General features: G+C 38.6%; 1 protein-coding gene across 1 annotated transcript in view; it reads right to left on the bottom strand.

Annotated features, from left to right (window-relative positions):
- The window catches only part of creb5b (cAMP responsive element binding protein 5b), a 461203-nt gene that overhangs the window by 63320 nt on the left and 380478 nt on the right, over nucleotides 1–17405 (bottom strand). The gene's annotated exons all lie outside the window — the stretch shown is intronic.

Here is a 17405-nt window from a genome sequence, read left to right as displayed (position 1 = left end):
GACCACCATCGAAATAATCTTTCACTATTTGTCCAGGGCAAAGTATCATTCATTTCTTTATTGGCTGCTTTTCTCTTCTCCATTCTCTTTCTCTCCCACTATCGAAGTCCAAATCCCACCAACTCCTAGTCCACAATTTTTCCTTCACTCACATCAAAAATCCAATTCATTTCCACCACTCCCAAGTTCTCCTTTTTCCTATACACTATTCTTCAGCTCCATTTGAACATTTGTCTGCCTCTCTCCCAAACCTCAAGCTGCTGGCTCTGCATCACCATCCCTTTCTCCTTTTTTATCTGCCCCAACCACACCCCTGAGACCACCAACCCGCTAACATCCCCAAATCCCGACAACACACAACACCTATCCCCCATCTCTGTCAGCTTCAATCTCCCCTTTGAGCAGAGAAAGTAAAAGTAAAGTCACTATAGTCCCAGAAAACAAGAAGGCTGCTCTCTTATTAGGGGCAGCAGGTGATGGCTTAACCTGAGGTCACCATGCCACAGCTGAGGACTGAGGTTGAGAAGGAGGGACCTTCATGGTAACCTCAGCTGGTATAGGAATTGAACCCACACTCTTGGCATTGCTCTGTGTTGGCAACTCAGCTGTCCACCCAATTGAGTTAACCAAACCAAATGTGAAAAAAACTTGTGATAATGTCAGGACATTTTTTTTTTAAACATCTGCTCAAGTATAGGATAAGAGAATACAGTGAAAAGTTTACGAAGTCGCCATTCTCCAGTACATCTTGGTTACAAAAGCAGAATTTAAAATAAAACAGTAGAAATAAAAGAAAGCCAAAAGGAAAAAGAACCCCAGACCTTAAAGTCTGAATTGGCACATTAACCACAATACTGTAAGTACAGTATTATAATTGGAAATCATTCATCACTTTACATGATGAACTCATATCACTTTCACATCAGAATTAGGGGCTGACAAATATCAACTCCACTAAGACAATGTCTGCCATTTCCTGAATTTCTAACATCAAAGGCATTCACTTATATGTCAATATACTGTTGTAACATTAAATTGTAGGGCCCAGCTTACAATAAACGTAATTATTTCTTTTCACTTCTTATTAATTCAATAATTATCATTTTCAATTCTGTTTTACAAAGTAGTGTAGTGTAGTAGTTCTCTTATAATAATTCTTCTGTACTTGTAATCCATTTGAGAACAAGATCATAGAATATTTAGTATTTGAACAAAAACGCTACTCAGCAAAAAATAAATAATACTGATACTATTGAATTATTGTGCAAAAGCTCCTTCCCCATGCTGTCTTTATCTAATTCCAATCCCAAAACAATATATTTGTCTTCTGTGGTTGTCTAGCAAACAACTCATTTGTGATGGGTAAACAAAAGCCAGTCTTACCTGTATTATCGGAATCAGGAAGTCTCAACTTCTATAGTTTACTAATTGTACAGCTTGAAAAATAGCACTGCAAAACTGAAATCGCAAGATGTTGAAATACTACACAATTTGATTCTTTCATGCAACATGTGTGCATATTTCCAATTATCAAACAGGAGGACAAATTTTAATGTAATATAAATGTTCCCATGATGCTAAAATCTAATTATGAATGTCATGAGTGAAGTTAGAGAACTGCATTTTCATTTCAAGCCCATGTGAACTGAAAAGTCAATGGTCGGATCATATCTGTAACTTACAGACCTGTAACTCTCACCTATTCATTTTTCTCGTATAATTTTTCTGATTTCAAGATTAGCACAATGAGCTCATCTCTGCTCAGATTCTCTGTCAACTTTAATTAACAAATAAAACTTCCAGAATTGTTAAAATAAGTGACATGGTGAAATGGGGATGTATATTTGATATCCTTGAAAATGGATTTAGAATTATTAGAATCCCTACAGTTTTAGGTGCACGATTAACTTATCCACTGATTGCCATACATGCAAGTCAACCTCACGCTTCCTGTAAAAAATGAGGTCTGCAGATGCTGGAGATCACAGCTGCAAATGTGTTGCTGGTCAAAGCACAGCAGGTTAGGCAGCATCTCAGGAATAGAGAATTCGACGTTTCGAGCATAAGCCCTTCATCAGGAATGAATATCCTGATGAAGGGCTTATGCTCGAAACGTCGAATTCTCTATTCCTGAGATGCTGCCTAACCTGCTGTGCTTTGACCAGCAACACATTTGCAACCTCACGCTTCCTGCTCATTTCAATAATTTCTGCATCAATTCTTTACATTAACTGCACTATTTATTGGTTTGACATATCAACAGGGGATAGTATCACTTGACAAAGAGCTTGCATTATTCAAGACAACCTTCACTTCTTCAAGCTGTGGTGCAGTAAAGGTACAACAAGTTCTGACAATCACACAGAAAGTGAGTGATTTAGAGAACAGTAAAGCTTCACACCCTCATCTTACAGGTTGCACATGCTGCCGACTATTCAACCACGTCAGTCACATCTCACAAACAGATTGCATGGCATTCACTGAACAACATCCCCAAACCCCCAACACCCCCCCCCCAACCCCTCCACCTCCTCCTCCCCCCCCCTCGCGAATGCAGGGCAAAGTGGCATATAAGCAAAGGCAGCAAGAGGTAAACAGTGGGGAATAGACATGCCTTTGTGCCCTGATGGAGAAGTTAGTGTTCACCATTATCACAGTTTTGTGGAGGCTGTGGTCAGACAGCAAGGCTGAAAACATTGAAGATGATTATCTTGGCACATTTACCCCACATTCTCATATCCCAGTTCCCAGTTATCCCCCAATCTTCAATGAGTTAAAAGCTGCCAATTGCTTAAGATAACACAACTTATCCACAATAACATTATTCATGTACCTTTTTCCTTACAGCTGCTCTAGATGTGCAACCCACCTAGGCAGTGGAGGAACAGCCAGAGGACACTGAGATGAAGATGTGCCATTACTAGATTTCACATTTTCAGCCACAACTCAGATACTGACACTTTGCTCAATTTTTAGGATTGCATCGAGATCAGGTGCACAAATGATGAGACATTGGCCCCCATTAGTTGGTAGGAGAAAGTGAGGACTGCAGATGCTGGAGATCAGAGTCTAAAAGTTTGGTGCTGGAAAAGCACAGCCGTTCTGGCAGCATCCGAGGAGCAGGAGAGTTGATGTTTCAAGGATAAGTTCCTCATCAGGCTCCTATTAGCTGGTAGCCAATGCAGAGGGCAAGGCTAACATAGGTGCCTGCTCAGCAGAGGGCAAATCGTACGCAAGCACTGCTGATGGATATGTACCACAAAGCCTGCCAAAAAACGCACAATGTTAAGGAACATGGAGGAGATCAATATCAATTCAACACAGAGTTTAGAGTCCATTCTTTACAATGTGATCTGTTGGTGGACCAAACCAGGATTTAGCATCTAATGTTGATCCAGCATTTTTCATTGCAACATAAGTCAAAGCCACCCACACCTGAATTGGAAGCTCATGGTGAACCTTTGGGCATGCAAGCTCAGAGTGTAAATTACAGTGCACAAAGAGGTTTATACAATTTCACAGGAATTCAATACTATGTCTTCCAACAGATTCTTAGGATTGCTGAGGCACTGTTCTGGGGAAATGGCCGCGGCTCCATGTTTCATAAAACTATTACCTTTTCTTAGAGCAAAATGGTGCTGCTGGTTTAGCTCTCTCCAAAATGTCAAGGATGGGAATAAAAGTTCTGAGTGGCTTCAAAGAATACTCTAAAAGCAGAGAGCTGCTGAGGGTATGGAAAACCCATGCATTTCCTCCAAAGGTGCTTACAATTCAGTAAGAAGAAAACTCCAAAAAACCAGCTCCAGCCGTTCCAACCGAACAAGGTATTTTAAAGTAGAGACAGATCTTTCACTAAGGTTTGGAATATCTGTAAGGTTGCTGTTGAGGGTAAAAAGATTGAATCTTTATTTCTGATATTGGAAAGAAGACCATTTCAACCAGCTTTTGTGTACTGTAAAATATTTTTATTTTATTTGTCAGCAAAAAACATTGATGTTCTATTGTTAAAAGTAGATTGATAACCTCTTGTGAATATGTTCGGTGACTGATCATCATGCTTGACAAATAGCAAAAATAAAACATAAGGCCTATCAAACGAGATCACACTCTTGGAGCTGACCTGTCCAGTACTACCATCAACTTCTATCATAACAATGGTAAGGCCTAGGATGTGGATGATGAGGGATTTAACGATGATAATGGCATTGGACATCAAGGGGATAATGAGTCTAGAAACACCACCACTGTGCTACTGTTTCCTATAAATTGCTTTAAATATTAATGAAAAGGCATCTTTCCTATAACACTGAGTTTCAAAATGACACGAATAGAGTCAAATCAATGCTGCACACAATGATTTCTTGATATGCCAGCTCTTAAACTTTCAATGGACATTACTGTGCATATACTACTACCGACACAAACACAGCATCCAGTGAGATTCTCACCAGAATTGTTCACATGGTCCCATATGTACCATTTCGAAGCTCAAAGTGCACTTGTGATACCAAAAAGATGTAAAGAAGTTCAGTTTCTTTCCTGCAGATTTTAGGCAGTAATGCGATGATTATTTTAAATTATTGTATTTTTTGCCCTTTTCTTTCAAAATAATCAAGTAGGCAGGGAACTGGAAACCATGTGGCTGCTGCTTTGAAGGATTCATGTGTTAGATTAAATTTGAGTCACCTTACATCCAAGCGGATTGTTTTCAAAGTAATTTTATACCAAAACAGGATAAGTGCCCCAGTTGGACCTTCTGATTCTAATTTTACTGATCATGAACTCAATACAAATTAACAGAATAACTTGAGAAAAAAGTCAACCTGTAGAACTACTTCAAAATAATAATGGAAGTAATAAATGCAAATTAATTCAAAACTTGACTCAGCCTAGGAAAAATAAATGTATATGCATTGAATATCCACTGAAGGTGGATCCTACAGTTTTAAAAAATATTTTAGACAAGTAAAATTAAACACAGATTGTTTGTAATGTGTAAACAGACATGTAAATGTCACATGAACAGCAACATCATGACTGCTGAATATAGTAGAATTGCTAAGCAAACATAGGATTACTGATCCAAACACAGGACATCGCATTGTGTACAGTGAAAACTAAAAGACCATTAACAAACATTTCTGCCACACAAAGCAACATGACATCAGTGGTGGGCAAGTTGTTGTAGGGAATCCTGGGGGACAGGATGTACATGTATGTGGAAAGGCAAGGACTGATTAGGGATAGTCAACATGGCTTTGAGTGTGGGAAATCATGTCTCACAAACTTGATTGAGTTTTTTGAAGAAGTAATAAAGAAGATTGATGAGGGCAGAGCAGTGTACGTGATCTACATGGACTTCAGTAAGGCAATCGACAAGATTCCTCATGGGTGACTGGTTAGCAAGATTAGATCTCATAGAATACAGGGAGAACTAGCCATTCGGATATAGAACTAGATATTTGGATACAGAACTGGCTCGATGGTCGAAGACAGAGGGTGGTGGTGGAGGGTTGTTTTTCACACTGGAGACCTGTAACCAGTGGAATGCCACAAGGATCGGTGCTGGGTCCACTACTTTTCATCATTCAAATCAATGATTTGGTTGTGAACATAGGAGTTGGTAAGTTTGCAGATGACACCAAAATTAGAGGTGCAGTGGACAGTGAATAAGGTACCTCAGATGACAACAGAATCTTGATCAAATGGGTCAATGGGCTGAGGGGTTTAATTTAAATGAACGTGAAGTGCTGCATTTTGGAAAAGCAAATCAGAGCAGGACTTATACACTTAATGATAAGGTCTTGGGGAGTGTTGCTGAACAAGGAGACTTTGGAGTGCAGTAGAGTCAGAGGGAGATAGGAAACTGAAGAAGGCATTTGGCATGCTTTCCTTTATTTGTCAGAGCATTGAAGATAGGAATTGGGATGTCATGTTGCGACTGTACAGGACATTGGTAAGGTCACTTTTGGAATATTGCATGCAATTCTGGTCTCCTTCCTATTGGAATGATGTTGAGAAACTTGAAAGGGTTCAGAAAAGATTTACAAGGATATTGCCAGCGCTGGAGGATTTGAGCTATAGGGAGAGGCTGAATAAGGTTGGGGCCATTTTCCCTGGAGTGTTGGAGGTTGAGGGGTGACTTTATAGACGTTTATAAAATCATGAGAGGCACGGATAGGATAAACAGGCAAGGTGTTTTACCTGTGGTGGGGGTGTCCAGAACTAGAGGGGAAAGATATAAAAGGGACTTAAGGGTAACGTTTTCACACAGAAAGTGATATGTTAATGGAATGAACTGCCGGAGGAAGTGGTGGACGCTGGTACAATTACACTTTTTAAAAGGCATTTGGATGGGTATATGAAAAGGAAAGGTTTAGAGGGATATGGGCCAAGTGCTGACAAATGGGCCTAGACTAGGTGAGGATATCTGGTCAGCATGGACGAGTTGGACCAAAGGGTCTGTTTCTGTGCTGTACATCTGTATGACTCTATTTATGTTGCACAAGCCTGTTAGTTTCCTTGAGTTTTAGGCAATTACACAATAGGCACAAAGAGAAAACCCAGCCTCAGAATAGATAAAAGTAATAAGTTTGGGGATTTCCAAATATTCTCTTTCATAAAGCACTGCATTGTAACACTTGCACCATGTAAAGCAGTGTTAACTCAATGCAGATCTTAAGAATTCAACAAGTTCTGCAAATTATGCAAAACTCAAGCAAAAGACTTACTACAGCAGCAATAAGCATAGCAATCCAACTGAAATATAAAAATTAGTCATATTCTACCAAGTTCTTGCTCAATTATTATAAAAATACTGTTTTAAACTTACTGCCTTCTTATTTTAAGTTTAAAAAGGTCTTAAAATAACCAGCACCTGCATTGTTAGATTGAGTACAAATAGATTCACTGAAATATTATCTTTTACATTGTCTTACATTTAAAATCTCCTGCATCATCAATTTGGGAGAGAACCCAGAAAACTATTGGGGATAGTGAGGAATGCAACATCAATTAGTCAACAATGATGCAACAGATTTCAATTTTCATTATTCGACAATGTTTTCATGATGGCTTTAATTAATTAAACAGTACAATGACATTACTCTTACAAGAATCATTTTCAAATTTTCCAACTCTACATCACATTGAACTAATGTTTAGTTTGCAAATTTAAGACACATTTTCATGTTGCGGTTTTTCTACCTGAATTATATTTTCTGTGGATGTCAGTGGTGAGACTGTCTTGCACCGTTAAAGAAACACTAGCTAGTTGTATTAATAAGTCCCGGCCTGCACTCTGTAGATTCAGCTGTGTGCAGTTACCTCACCTTCCTTCTCCAGTGACCTCACCCTCTGACAATGCCTCTATTCAGACAGATGTTGTGGAAAAACTTGCTTACAAAAGCTTCATTTTTTGCCAGATTAATGAGCGAGCTCTACCATTCTGATTCAGAAAAATGAAATGAAATAAACTACAACTAATGCACATCTGTAAGAATTTACTGACTACATCCCAGTGTGTACAAGTTACTATACACACATAGACCTCATTCATCTTCGAAATAACAGGATATTTACATTCTTACCAAAACAAGTACCAAGGAAGTGTATGGAAGAATGACCCTGACCAGCATTATAAAAATTGCAGCAAAAAGTTAGATTTGATCGATTTTGATGGAACTAGTAATCAAATCCTATTGCTATTAATTTATATATCTAACATATATAGGTTACTTTCCTTAAAATGTACGAACATATATTAATGCTTTATTTTATGCATTAATTAATACATGTTACCAAAAATCACACTGTTAACTTCAAGCATCCTTTTCATTGTATTGTTATAAAAAGCAAAAACTAGCAGAAACTATCTGGTATTTTCATTCTTATGATTAATGTGTGATGTCACAGGAGTTTATTGACTTAGACTTAAAATGCTAAGGTTTCTCATATAACACATCATTATTTGTTCAAAAGGCAAAATTACACTAGTCGCCAAAGTTATAATGCTGATAATATAGCCTATGAAGAATAAACTTCAGTCTAGGTTGTGCCTGATGAATAATGAAAACAAGGGAATGAACTGTAAGGCAGTCAACTAATTGAGAGATATAGATAATGCCATAAAGTTTAGGATCAAAGCTCGAATAGTTTATAGCTGTTATCTGGAACAGATGGGATAGATCTTACCACTCTCAACAAGGAGAAAATGAACGATGTTCAGTTAGAAATTTTATAAGCATTCCTCTGCTCCTGGAGAATGCCCAAGAAATGAAGATAGTAAATGCAATTCCAATCTTCAAAAATGAATGAGACACAACCTATAAATTACAGAACCATTAGCTGAAGATTCATCATGGGAAACTGCTCAAGGGCATCTACAGAATGCTATAAATAAGCATTCAGAGAATACCAAGGAAGCAGTAACATAGTCTTAGGGATTTTAGGCTGTAACAAACAAAATTATGAAAATGTCTTAACAAAATAAGTGAACTAGCAAATGAAGCTATTTGAGTCTGAACATATGAATTAGAAGCAGTAGGCCATTCAGCCCTTGAAGCCTGCTCCCCCATTCAAGATCATGGCAAATCTGTTTGTGTTTTGAATTTCACTTTCCTCTCATCCCCGATAACATATGATTCCTTTACCTAACAAGAACATATCTCCGTCTGCCTCAAAACCTTTCAAAGACCCCGCCTTCATTGCCTTCTGAGGCGGAGAGGCCAAAGCCACACAATCCTCTGAGAAAAAATGAGCTTCTCTTCTCTGTTCTAAAAGGGCAACTCCTAATCTCCAAATAGTGCCCCTAGTTCTTGAACTCTTGAAATAATTGAAAAACTGTCTGGATGGATTGAAACTGGTTTGCATAGAGAAGATCGAGGGTAAATGGAAATGCTTACCTGGAGAAAATGTAACAAGCTGAAAATGTGTCGCTGGAAAAGCGCAGCAGGTCAGGCAGCATCCAAGGAACAGGAGAATCGACGGTTCGGGCATAAGCCCTTCTTCGAAGAAGGGCTTATGCCCGAAACATCGATTTTCCTGTTCCTTGGATGCTGCCTGACCTGCTGCGCTTTTCCAGCAACACATTTTCAGCTCTGATCTCCAGCATCTGCAGTCTTCACTTTCTCCTCGAAAATGTAACAAAGTGGGGTTCCAAAGGGATCAGTTCTGAGACTTTTTATATTTAAATAAGTGAATAGAATTGAACAGAATCTCTATAGCAGTAAAGTTTGCTGGTGACACAAAACACTGTGTGTGTAATGATTAGAAAGTAGATTGATAAACATCAGGACAATTTCCACTAGTTATTTAGATATACTGAGAAATGGCCAATGGATATTATATTATAGTGGAAATTATGATTAAATATAAGGTATCACTCTAAGTACCAAATCAGAAATTTGTGGGTTCAGGTCCTACTCTTGAGATTTTAGCAGATAACGTGGGCTGGCACTCCATTGGCACTGAAGGAGAGTTGCCACTGTCTTTTACCCTAAACACAAAAAAAGTACTGTGAATGGTGGAAATCAGAAATAAAATCAGAAGTTGCTGTAAAAATTCAGCAGGGTCACTGGACCCAGAACATTAAGTCTGCTTCCCCCCACCCCTTTCCTCTCCCACATGCTCCCGGTCCTGCTGATGTTTTCCACCCATTTCTGATTTTGCAATTTTTGTTGGATGAGATTCTAAGAAGTGCAGAGTATTTTTTACACTGTCCGGGTCAACAATGACCCCTCCAATAAACACATAAAATGGTTATTTTATTCAATGCTCTTTCTGGTATGTTGCTGTATGCAAGTTGGGTTGCCATGTTGTTTTATATTACAGCAATAACTATGATTCAAAAGACTTAATTGGCTGTGAAACACGTTGAGACATCCTGAGGTTATGAAGAGAATTATATCAATGATTTTTTTTTAAACTTAGCTTGGTAAATCCACAGATACAGCCAGGCATTAGCAGGGTTTTAAAAACACATGTGGATAATCACTCGGCTGAACCCCACGGGATCATTTTCAGGAATCTATCATCATCACGACTGGAATGTTGCTGTGAATCCAATCCACTTTAAATTCTATCAGGACTCATGGACTCATGAACTCATCATGCATGGTTCGAATTGTACTCAAACCTGGGTCCCCATGGTGGACTTGACCTAATACATTGCACTACAATAATCAGCTCCACCCCTTTCCTTCACCCAAATAATTGTCAGAATCATTTTTTTTAAAACGAAACCACATTTTCAATTTATTATTTCTCCATAATATCACAGAATTGCTTTACTGTTTAATTACTTTTAAAACATCAGAAGGTTGTGATCTCTGAAACTTGTTGTTAACAGTGGAGCATTCTATGAGAATTATTTTGGACGCAGCATGCTAACATGAGGTTTTATTACAAAGGATCATTAAATATGCACTAAAATCCTAACTACCTCATGAACTATTTATCTGTGTACTGCCAATGAGAGCTGTTACCACAGCTGATTCTCCCTGTGGTCTCAAGTAATCAATTACTCGTCATCAGACCCAACAGTAGTACAGGGACAACATTATTACACCCTTGGGTTGACATTTGAAAGGTCACTGGCTAAAGTGTAGTTACATGAAATAGGGCAATTTATACGACTGCCTGAAACCAATTTTGAAAGGGAAATATTCTACATTGGTGACACCCAGGTCTGGAATAAAACAAAAGGTTGTTTGTTATAACTTTATACCTGTCAATCAATCTGTAATTCTCCTGAAGTTTCCAGTGTTTCAATTCCTCTTCCAATTGCCCTATAGTGAAGTTTAAACTTTAGCATGTGGAAAATATTTGCCAACTGGTCAAAACTAAACAGAAAGGAATATTTGTTTAGTGCTAATGACAGACCTTTTCTCCACAAAGTATTTTTCTACAATTTCTTACAATGAGCACAAGAGGATTTCTGATTTAAAACTGTTCATAGCCACATAGTCCCAGCCCAATAATCAAGCATTCTTTTAATTAGTCTAACTTGTCAAATGTATAACATCACTGTATACTTCTATAATCAGTGAACAAGGTTTTGGTGAAAATGAACACATTTTGTTGAAGTTTTTTGATTTGTCTTCATCAGGTCACTCGAAAAAGACCAATGTAAAGGGGAACAATATATTTACACTGTATTAGAAGAATATGCTAATTGTTTGGCAAGTGGACTGTGATTGTAAGGGACATTGCCATGGAGAATGCACTGGCTAGATTATGACTGACATTAACTGCTCCGCATTTTATTAAGATTGAAAGCAGACAGATTGATTCTGATTGGTAAAGTCAATGCCCTGAGGAATGAATCAGAGAATGTTGCTTCTTTTGTTCAGTTGGAACAGGTGCAATGCACAAATGTGTTCTTTCTCTCTGCAAGTAACAGGCGTTGTGTGTATTAAAATATGCAGTTTCCAACCCATGCAGGTGCCAATACTGGGACTGCTTTCTTAAAAAAAACTGGGAGTGACAATAAATCTCAAGGACTGGTGTGATTCAAGGTAGATCACTGGTACTTTCTGCAGGGAAATTAGGGATGGGTAATAAATGCTGGGATAGTCAATGATGCCCAAAACCTATAAAAAGCGTTATATAAAACAAAAGGGCTTGATTTCAACTCTTGATGGGTGGATAAGAGTTTTGAGCAAATTAAAATCTCACCATTGATTTCACTAACTATGCCTGTCCACTTTGTTTCTTACCTTAATTTGCTGTTACTTATCCATTCCTCCCAAGGCCATCTTCTTCACCTCCCATTTCCATCAGTACTGTCAAACAACTTCTCACTGCTTCCACCTGGGCATCCTTTTATTTTCACCCTCTGTGGTTCCCACTTGCTGCAAAAAGTATTCCTCTTCTGCTCCTTAACAGTTCCTTACTTACCTTTTGGACCTATTCCTCTCACAAATCCTTTTTGCTCTTCTGTGTCATTTATGGTTTCGCATTACACCAGTCTCTTGAACCACCTGCTGGTGGCAGCATAGCATTCCTTCTTGAACAGCGTCCACTTTTACCTCCTTCAGAATCCTCTTCACCTATTGTCTGTCCTTTATTGCATTTTCTGTAAATTGATCCTCTGCCTTCCATAGTATTTTATGTTTGACAGCCTCAAAACCCTTTAAACACTCTATGTAATGGAGACATAATAATAGGGGAAATACTCACGCTTTCTTTGAGAGCAGCCAGAGGAAGAATTTCTGTCACCTACTCTAAAGTTGGCTTGCTTGCTGCAAATTCCTTTCACCATTGTGCCTGAGATTGTATTTCTGTTGACTTCTAGTAACACAGTACTAGCATCTAAAATGAATATTCAAGTCTGTATCTCATGCAGACCAAGGAAGCAAAATCCCAAACTGGCTTCGCAATTGTTTTGAATAAACTAGCAAAATAAATGCATGCATTTTCTGAATATTTAGCTTGATTTAAAAAAATCAAGGTATTCATAAAGAAATTTATGTAATTTAAATCATTTAAAAACTACATGCTATGAATGAGCTGAATGGCTACAATTTTACCATTCATAGTACAATCAGTTTAACACCAACTGAAACTTTTGTAGGTGATTTTATGAGAGTTGTGCTGCAATAAAGGAGTCTTAGCCGCAGAAAGTGAGGTATTAAGAAATTTCTATTTAAAGTCAGCTTAACACTGTTGATAACATTCTTGCTTTTGACCTAGTAGTTACAAGTCCTATTTGAGATCAAGAACATATGATCCAGAATGTCATTTAGGTGTAACATTGAGGTATTTATCACCTTTCATTTGAGGTATGTTATTCTTATAGGTGCTTACATTTTGGTAGTTGGTGTTATGAAAGCAAATACTATCAGTTAATGGTTGGAGAAGTATGCTGTTACCAATCGTCCCTTCTATATTGGGTCTTAACACCTATTTGGCTACCAGTGATAGAGCATGGACCACATTACTCAAGTGGATAGTATTTTTCGTTCAGCATTTGCTTCTTCTGGAAAATTTGCTGACTTTAGTCTCTTGACATGTCTTAAATAATGGTAGGAGTGTTGTCTAGAACTGACAATGTTGTATAATTGCATAATTTTTAATGAGTTTTGAGATCTCTTGCCACCACACCATTGACTGAGCCTTGGCTGTACACCTGGCAATCCTAAATGTCTTTGGTGTATCCTTGCTAAGACATTGTCCCAAAGGTAAACCAGATTAGCTAGCCTTCAGGCATACGCTATTGAGTCATCAATGATTTTGAAATGCTGTCAGTGCTCAAAGAGTGTATTCTCGACCAATTTGCTGAACTTCTTGCTTGGCCTTCCTTCAACAAAATACTGCCAAATGGTAAGGTACATGAGTGGTCGCTCTTTTCTTCTAGTTAAATTTGCTTGAGATTCTCTTGGTCTGTTGGCCATTGGCTCTTGGCTATGTTAAATATTTCTTTTATGCCAACACAAATAATCTTTCTTTTCGTGTTATGCCATGGATCCAAACAACTCACTGAAATCTTCTGCTGGTTGCCCCTTGACCAGTTAGTCAACAATAGCTTGTTTCTGGACCATTTGCTCTCATGAGGTCAAAACATTCATACAGGCTCAAAAGTGAAAAGTATTGATTGTGAATTGCAATTACATTCTCAATTCTCTTATGTTTTATTACACAGAGTAAGCCATCGGGGACAAGTAGCTTCATTTCTGTATACTATAACATCTGTTTCTTCAGCCATGGTATTTGATCACATAAGACAGTGATGCTCAACGTGTATCAAGCTTAAAATTAATGAGATGTCCCTTGCCATAAATGAGTTCTGTCAAATTTTAGCTGGTTGAATCACAATTTCTCCCCAGAATGCCTCAAGTATCTTATCTTATCATGGTGGCGCTATTGCATTAACATCTTTGCATGAGTAAGCATTTGCTGTTTTGCTGTTCTGAAACCACATCCTTCTGCTGCATATGCTTTGGAAGAGACATACAGTTCTACAGATGTAGAATTCCCTTGTCGTATCTGAAAACTGCTTGTGCCTGTGCAGCATTTTTGTTCGACAGTGATGACACAGACTTAGTACATCCTGATAGATCAGCCATTCTCAATGGAGGCCATATGACTCCCTTTAGGGGCCCTAGCACATTTGAAGTGGGCCACAAGACTGAAAACTGTGAGAAGGGGAGCTCCAAGGGGTTTATGGTTGCCTTGGTAACTGAACTGATGAAATACCCAAGCAACAACCTTCATTGGAGTCAATAGTTTCCCTCCTATTTATAATATCCTTCTATACATAATAGAGTCTGTTTGAAGTACAACCCACCCAAGTTGAGGCAGAAATTCAATAGAGTTTGATTGATCTTCAGAGTGATATAACTGCACGTCATCAGTTCAGTCAGTTTCAAAAAGATTTTTGGATCAAGAATGATCTGCTGATTAAATTTACAACACTGTGGGAGAAAGCCCAAATATTTTTTATTGCATTCCCCTAAAAATATTTGGTTGAGAGCGGATTCTGCAAGGTAGTTACCTTGACAAAATCCTGGAACAGAATTGATATCACAACAAGAAGTGACCTCCAACTGTCATTGTCAAATTCGGAGCCTGATATCATGAAACATACAGAAAAGCACCAAGCTCAAGGATCACATTAGGCCTGAAAGATGTTTAATTTCACACAGTCTTTTTTTTAAGTTTTGTCCAATATGTCGGAATGTTCAAGTTTGCTTGGTGTTCAATAATAAATGATTTTCTTTCTATCTGTTCGTGTTGTATCCCTGTTTGAAAGGGGGCCCTGGAGCTCCTGGGGGGCTGTGGCCAAAAAACTGTTGAGAATCACTGAACTAGATGGTAGAACACAGAACACAGCACAGGAAGAGGTTCGCTCTAAGTGCTGGCTTGTCATGCGAGCCTTTACAGTGTTTGTGCCAGTAAAGTGAATCAAGTTTGTTTATCTTTTGTGATCATATTGTTCCTTCTGCTCTCAGAATTTATTTGCAAATCATCTTGCTTTCTACTTGCAGCAAAATTTGAATGGCTTTCTCCAAAGTCAAGCCTTCTTTGAATTGTAATATATTTGACAAAGATTAATCAATTATGAATCCTGATGAATTCTGTTTTCAAAACTCCATTGTCAGAAACATCCAAAGTTTTTCATGGATGTTAAACATTCCTGCTAAATTTGATCATTTAAGAATTGTATTTGTTCTCAAATTGAAGTAATCATTAAAATGTTGAAGAACATCTTCAAGAGGATCTGTTAATACTTTTATGTTTAAGCAAATAAGAATGGCATCAACTGTAGGTCCTGTGGAATGCAATAGTGTATTTACTTATTCAGCTTATTATTTAGTTTTTTTAAGTTTGAAGGAATTTTGGAACTTAAAAACTGTTTTACCTAAGATGTTCAACCTTGTTAGATAGGATTATTTATTCTGCCATATCCTCTTAATATTATTGTTTATTCTTCTTACCTCATAGCTGTTCTGCAAAGACTACTGTATCTAAATGCTGTTACATTTCTGGCTTTAAATCCTGCAATAAATAAATGTTGTTTAAATTTCTTTTTATGGAAGATTTTCAATTCCACAAACAGTAATGCTGTTGCACTTTGATTTACCAGACAAAAAAAATTTGCAGGTGCTGGAATCCAAGGTAGACAAGCAGGAGGCTGGAAGAACACAGCAAGCCAGGCAGTATCAGGAGGTGGGGAAGTCAATGTTTCAGGTGTAACCCTTCTTCAGGTCTGGGGGTGGGTCTGAGGGGGAGCTGCAGATAAAGGAGGTGGGGGGAGGGTGGGGATGCAGGGTGGTGAGGTGGGGATAGGTGAACACAGGTAGAGGGTATGACCTGGTTGGGAGGAATGAATCCGGTTAGTGACCAGAAGAAAGGGTCAATGAGAGGAATGGGAGGGGGGATGGGCTGAGAATGGAGTCGAGTGATGGGAAGGGAGGTTATTTGGAATGGAAAACTCAATGTTGAGTCTTTGTACTGTGTGGTATTTAAGGAATGGTGCCCACTGCTGATCATGATGTTGCAAGTTCTGTGGAACCAACCACTACAAGCTCATGATCAGGGTAGAATGCTGTGGCTAATTCCTCCTTTCCATAATGAATCTAAAGCCCCACCTTATCCCAGTTCCAACCTTCCAACTCAGCCCCCACTCTCATGACCTGTCCTACCTGTCCATCTTCCTTCCCACCTATCTGCTCCACATTCCTCTCCGACCTATCACCATTACCCCCACATCCATCTACTCTTGCACTCCCAGCTACCTTTCCCCCAGCCCCACGCCATTTCATTTATCTCTCCACCCACTTGGCTCACAAGCCTCAGTCCTGATGAAGGGCTCTTGCCCAAAATGTGATTCTCCTGCTCCTCAAATGCTGCCAGACCATCTGTACTTTTCCAGCAACACACTCTGAATCTCCTGGCAGCCAAGTCAACAATTATCCCTCATCCAACAACACAAAAAGCAGATTAACTGGTCATTCATCGCATTCACAGTTTATGTGACTTTGTCCTGTGAAAACTGGTTGCTGCATTTGCCAGTGAGATCTCTTCAAAAGTAATTTATTGTTTATGAATTCCTGAGGGTGAGAAATGGCAACATACAAGGTTTTTTTTGTTTTGCAGATGCAGGTTTATGATAATAAATCTCACTCATTTGTCACTGGCACGGTGGTTCAGTGGCTAGCCCTGCTGCCTCACAGCACTAGGGACCCAGGTTCGATTCCTGCCTTGGGCAACTGTTTGTATGGAGCTTGCACATTCTCTCAGTGTCCGCGTGGGTTTCCTCCGGATGCTCTAGTTTCCACTTACAGTCCAAAGATGTGCAGGTCAGGTAAATTGGCCATGCTAAATTGCCCATTGTGTTAGGTGCATTAGTCAGAGGGAAATGGGTCTGGGTGGGTTACTCTATCAAGTGTCGGTGTGAACTTGTTGGGCTGGAGGGCTTGTTTCCACGTTGTAGGGAATCAAATCTTTTCATCTTTTTTAGTGTTCCTTAACAACTAAACTCATGGGACATGGAGCAATGATCTTTTTCAATTCTAATTCATCATTCCCCTTTCCACTAGCACAATATCATAAAATTACTTCTAACAGTTCCACAGGGTAGTGTTAAGATACTAATGATGCCAGAAGGAAAACTTGATGGGATGTGGCAAAATGACAGAAATTAAGTGTGTGTTTTGTTATTCTGACAGTGTAAGAAAAGTGATCAAACAAACCTTATTACAGGCTGAGGCTTTCTTACTGGGTATTTGCTTTTAATCTCAGCAAATCTAAGTCGGCAAAATAAATCTGCAGTTTAACTTTGCCTAAGCATAAACAGATTTGCCTGGGCCTGTGCTATTATAGTTTACCAGACTATTTGTTCATAGTTAAGTTAATGTAATTGGACACAAATAAATATTTTAACCAATTGCTTTTCCCCCCTT

This window comes from Hemiscyllium ocellatum, chromosome 5 (assembly GCF_020745735.1).
Source record: "Hemiscyllium ocellatum isolate sHemOce1 chromosome 5, sHemOce1.pat.X.cur, whole genome shotgun sequence".
Classification (NCBI taxonomy): domain Eukaryota; kingdom Metazoa; phylum Chordata; class Chondrichthyes; order Orectolobiformes; family Hemiscylliidae; genus Hemiscyllium; species Hemiscyllium ocellatum.
The sequence above is the reverse complement of the archived record's forward strand: the minus strand, read 5'-3'. Positions and strand labels throughout refer to the sequence as shown.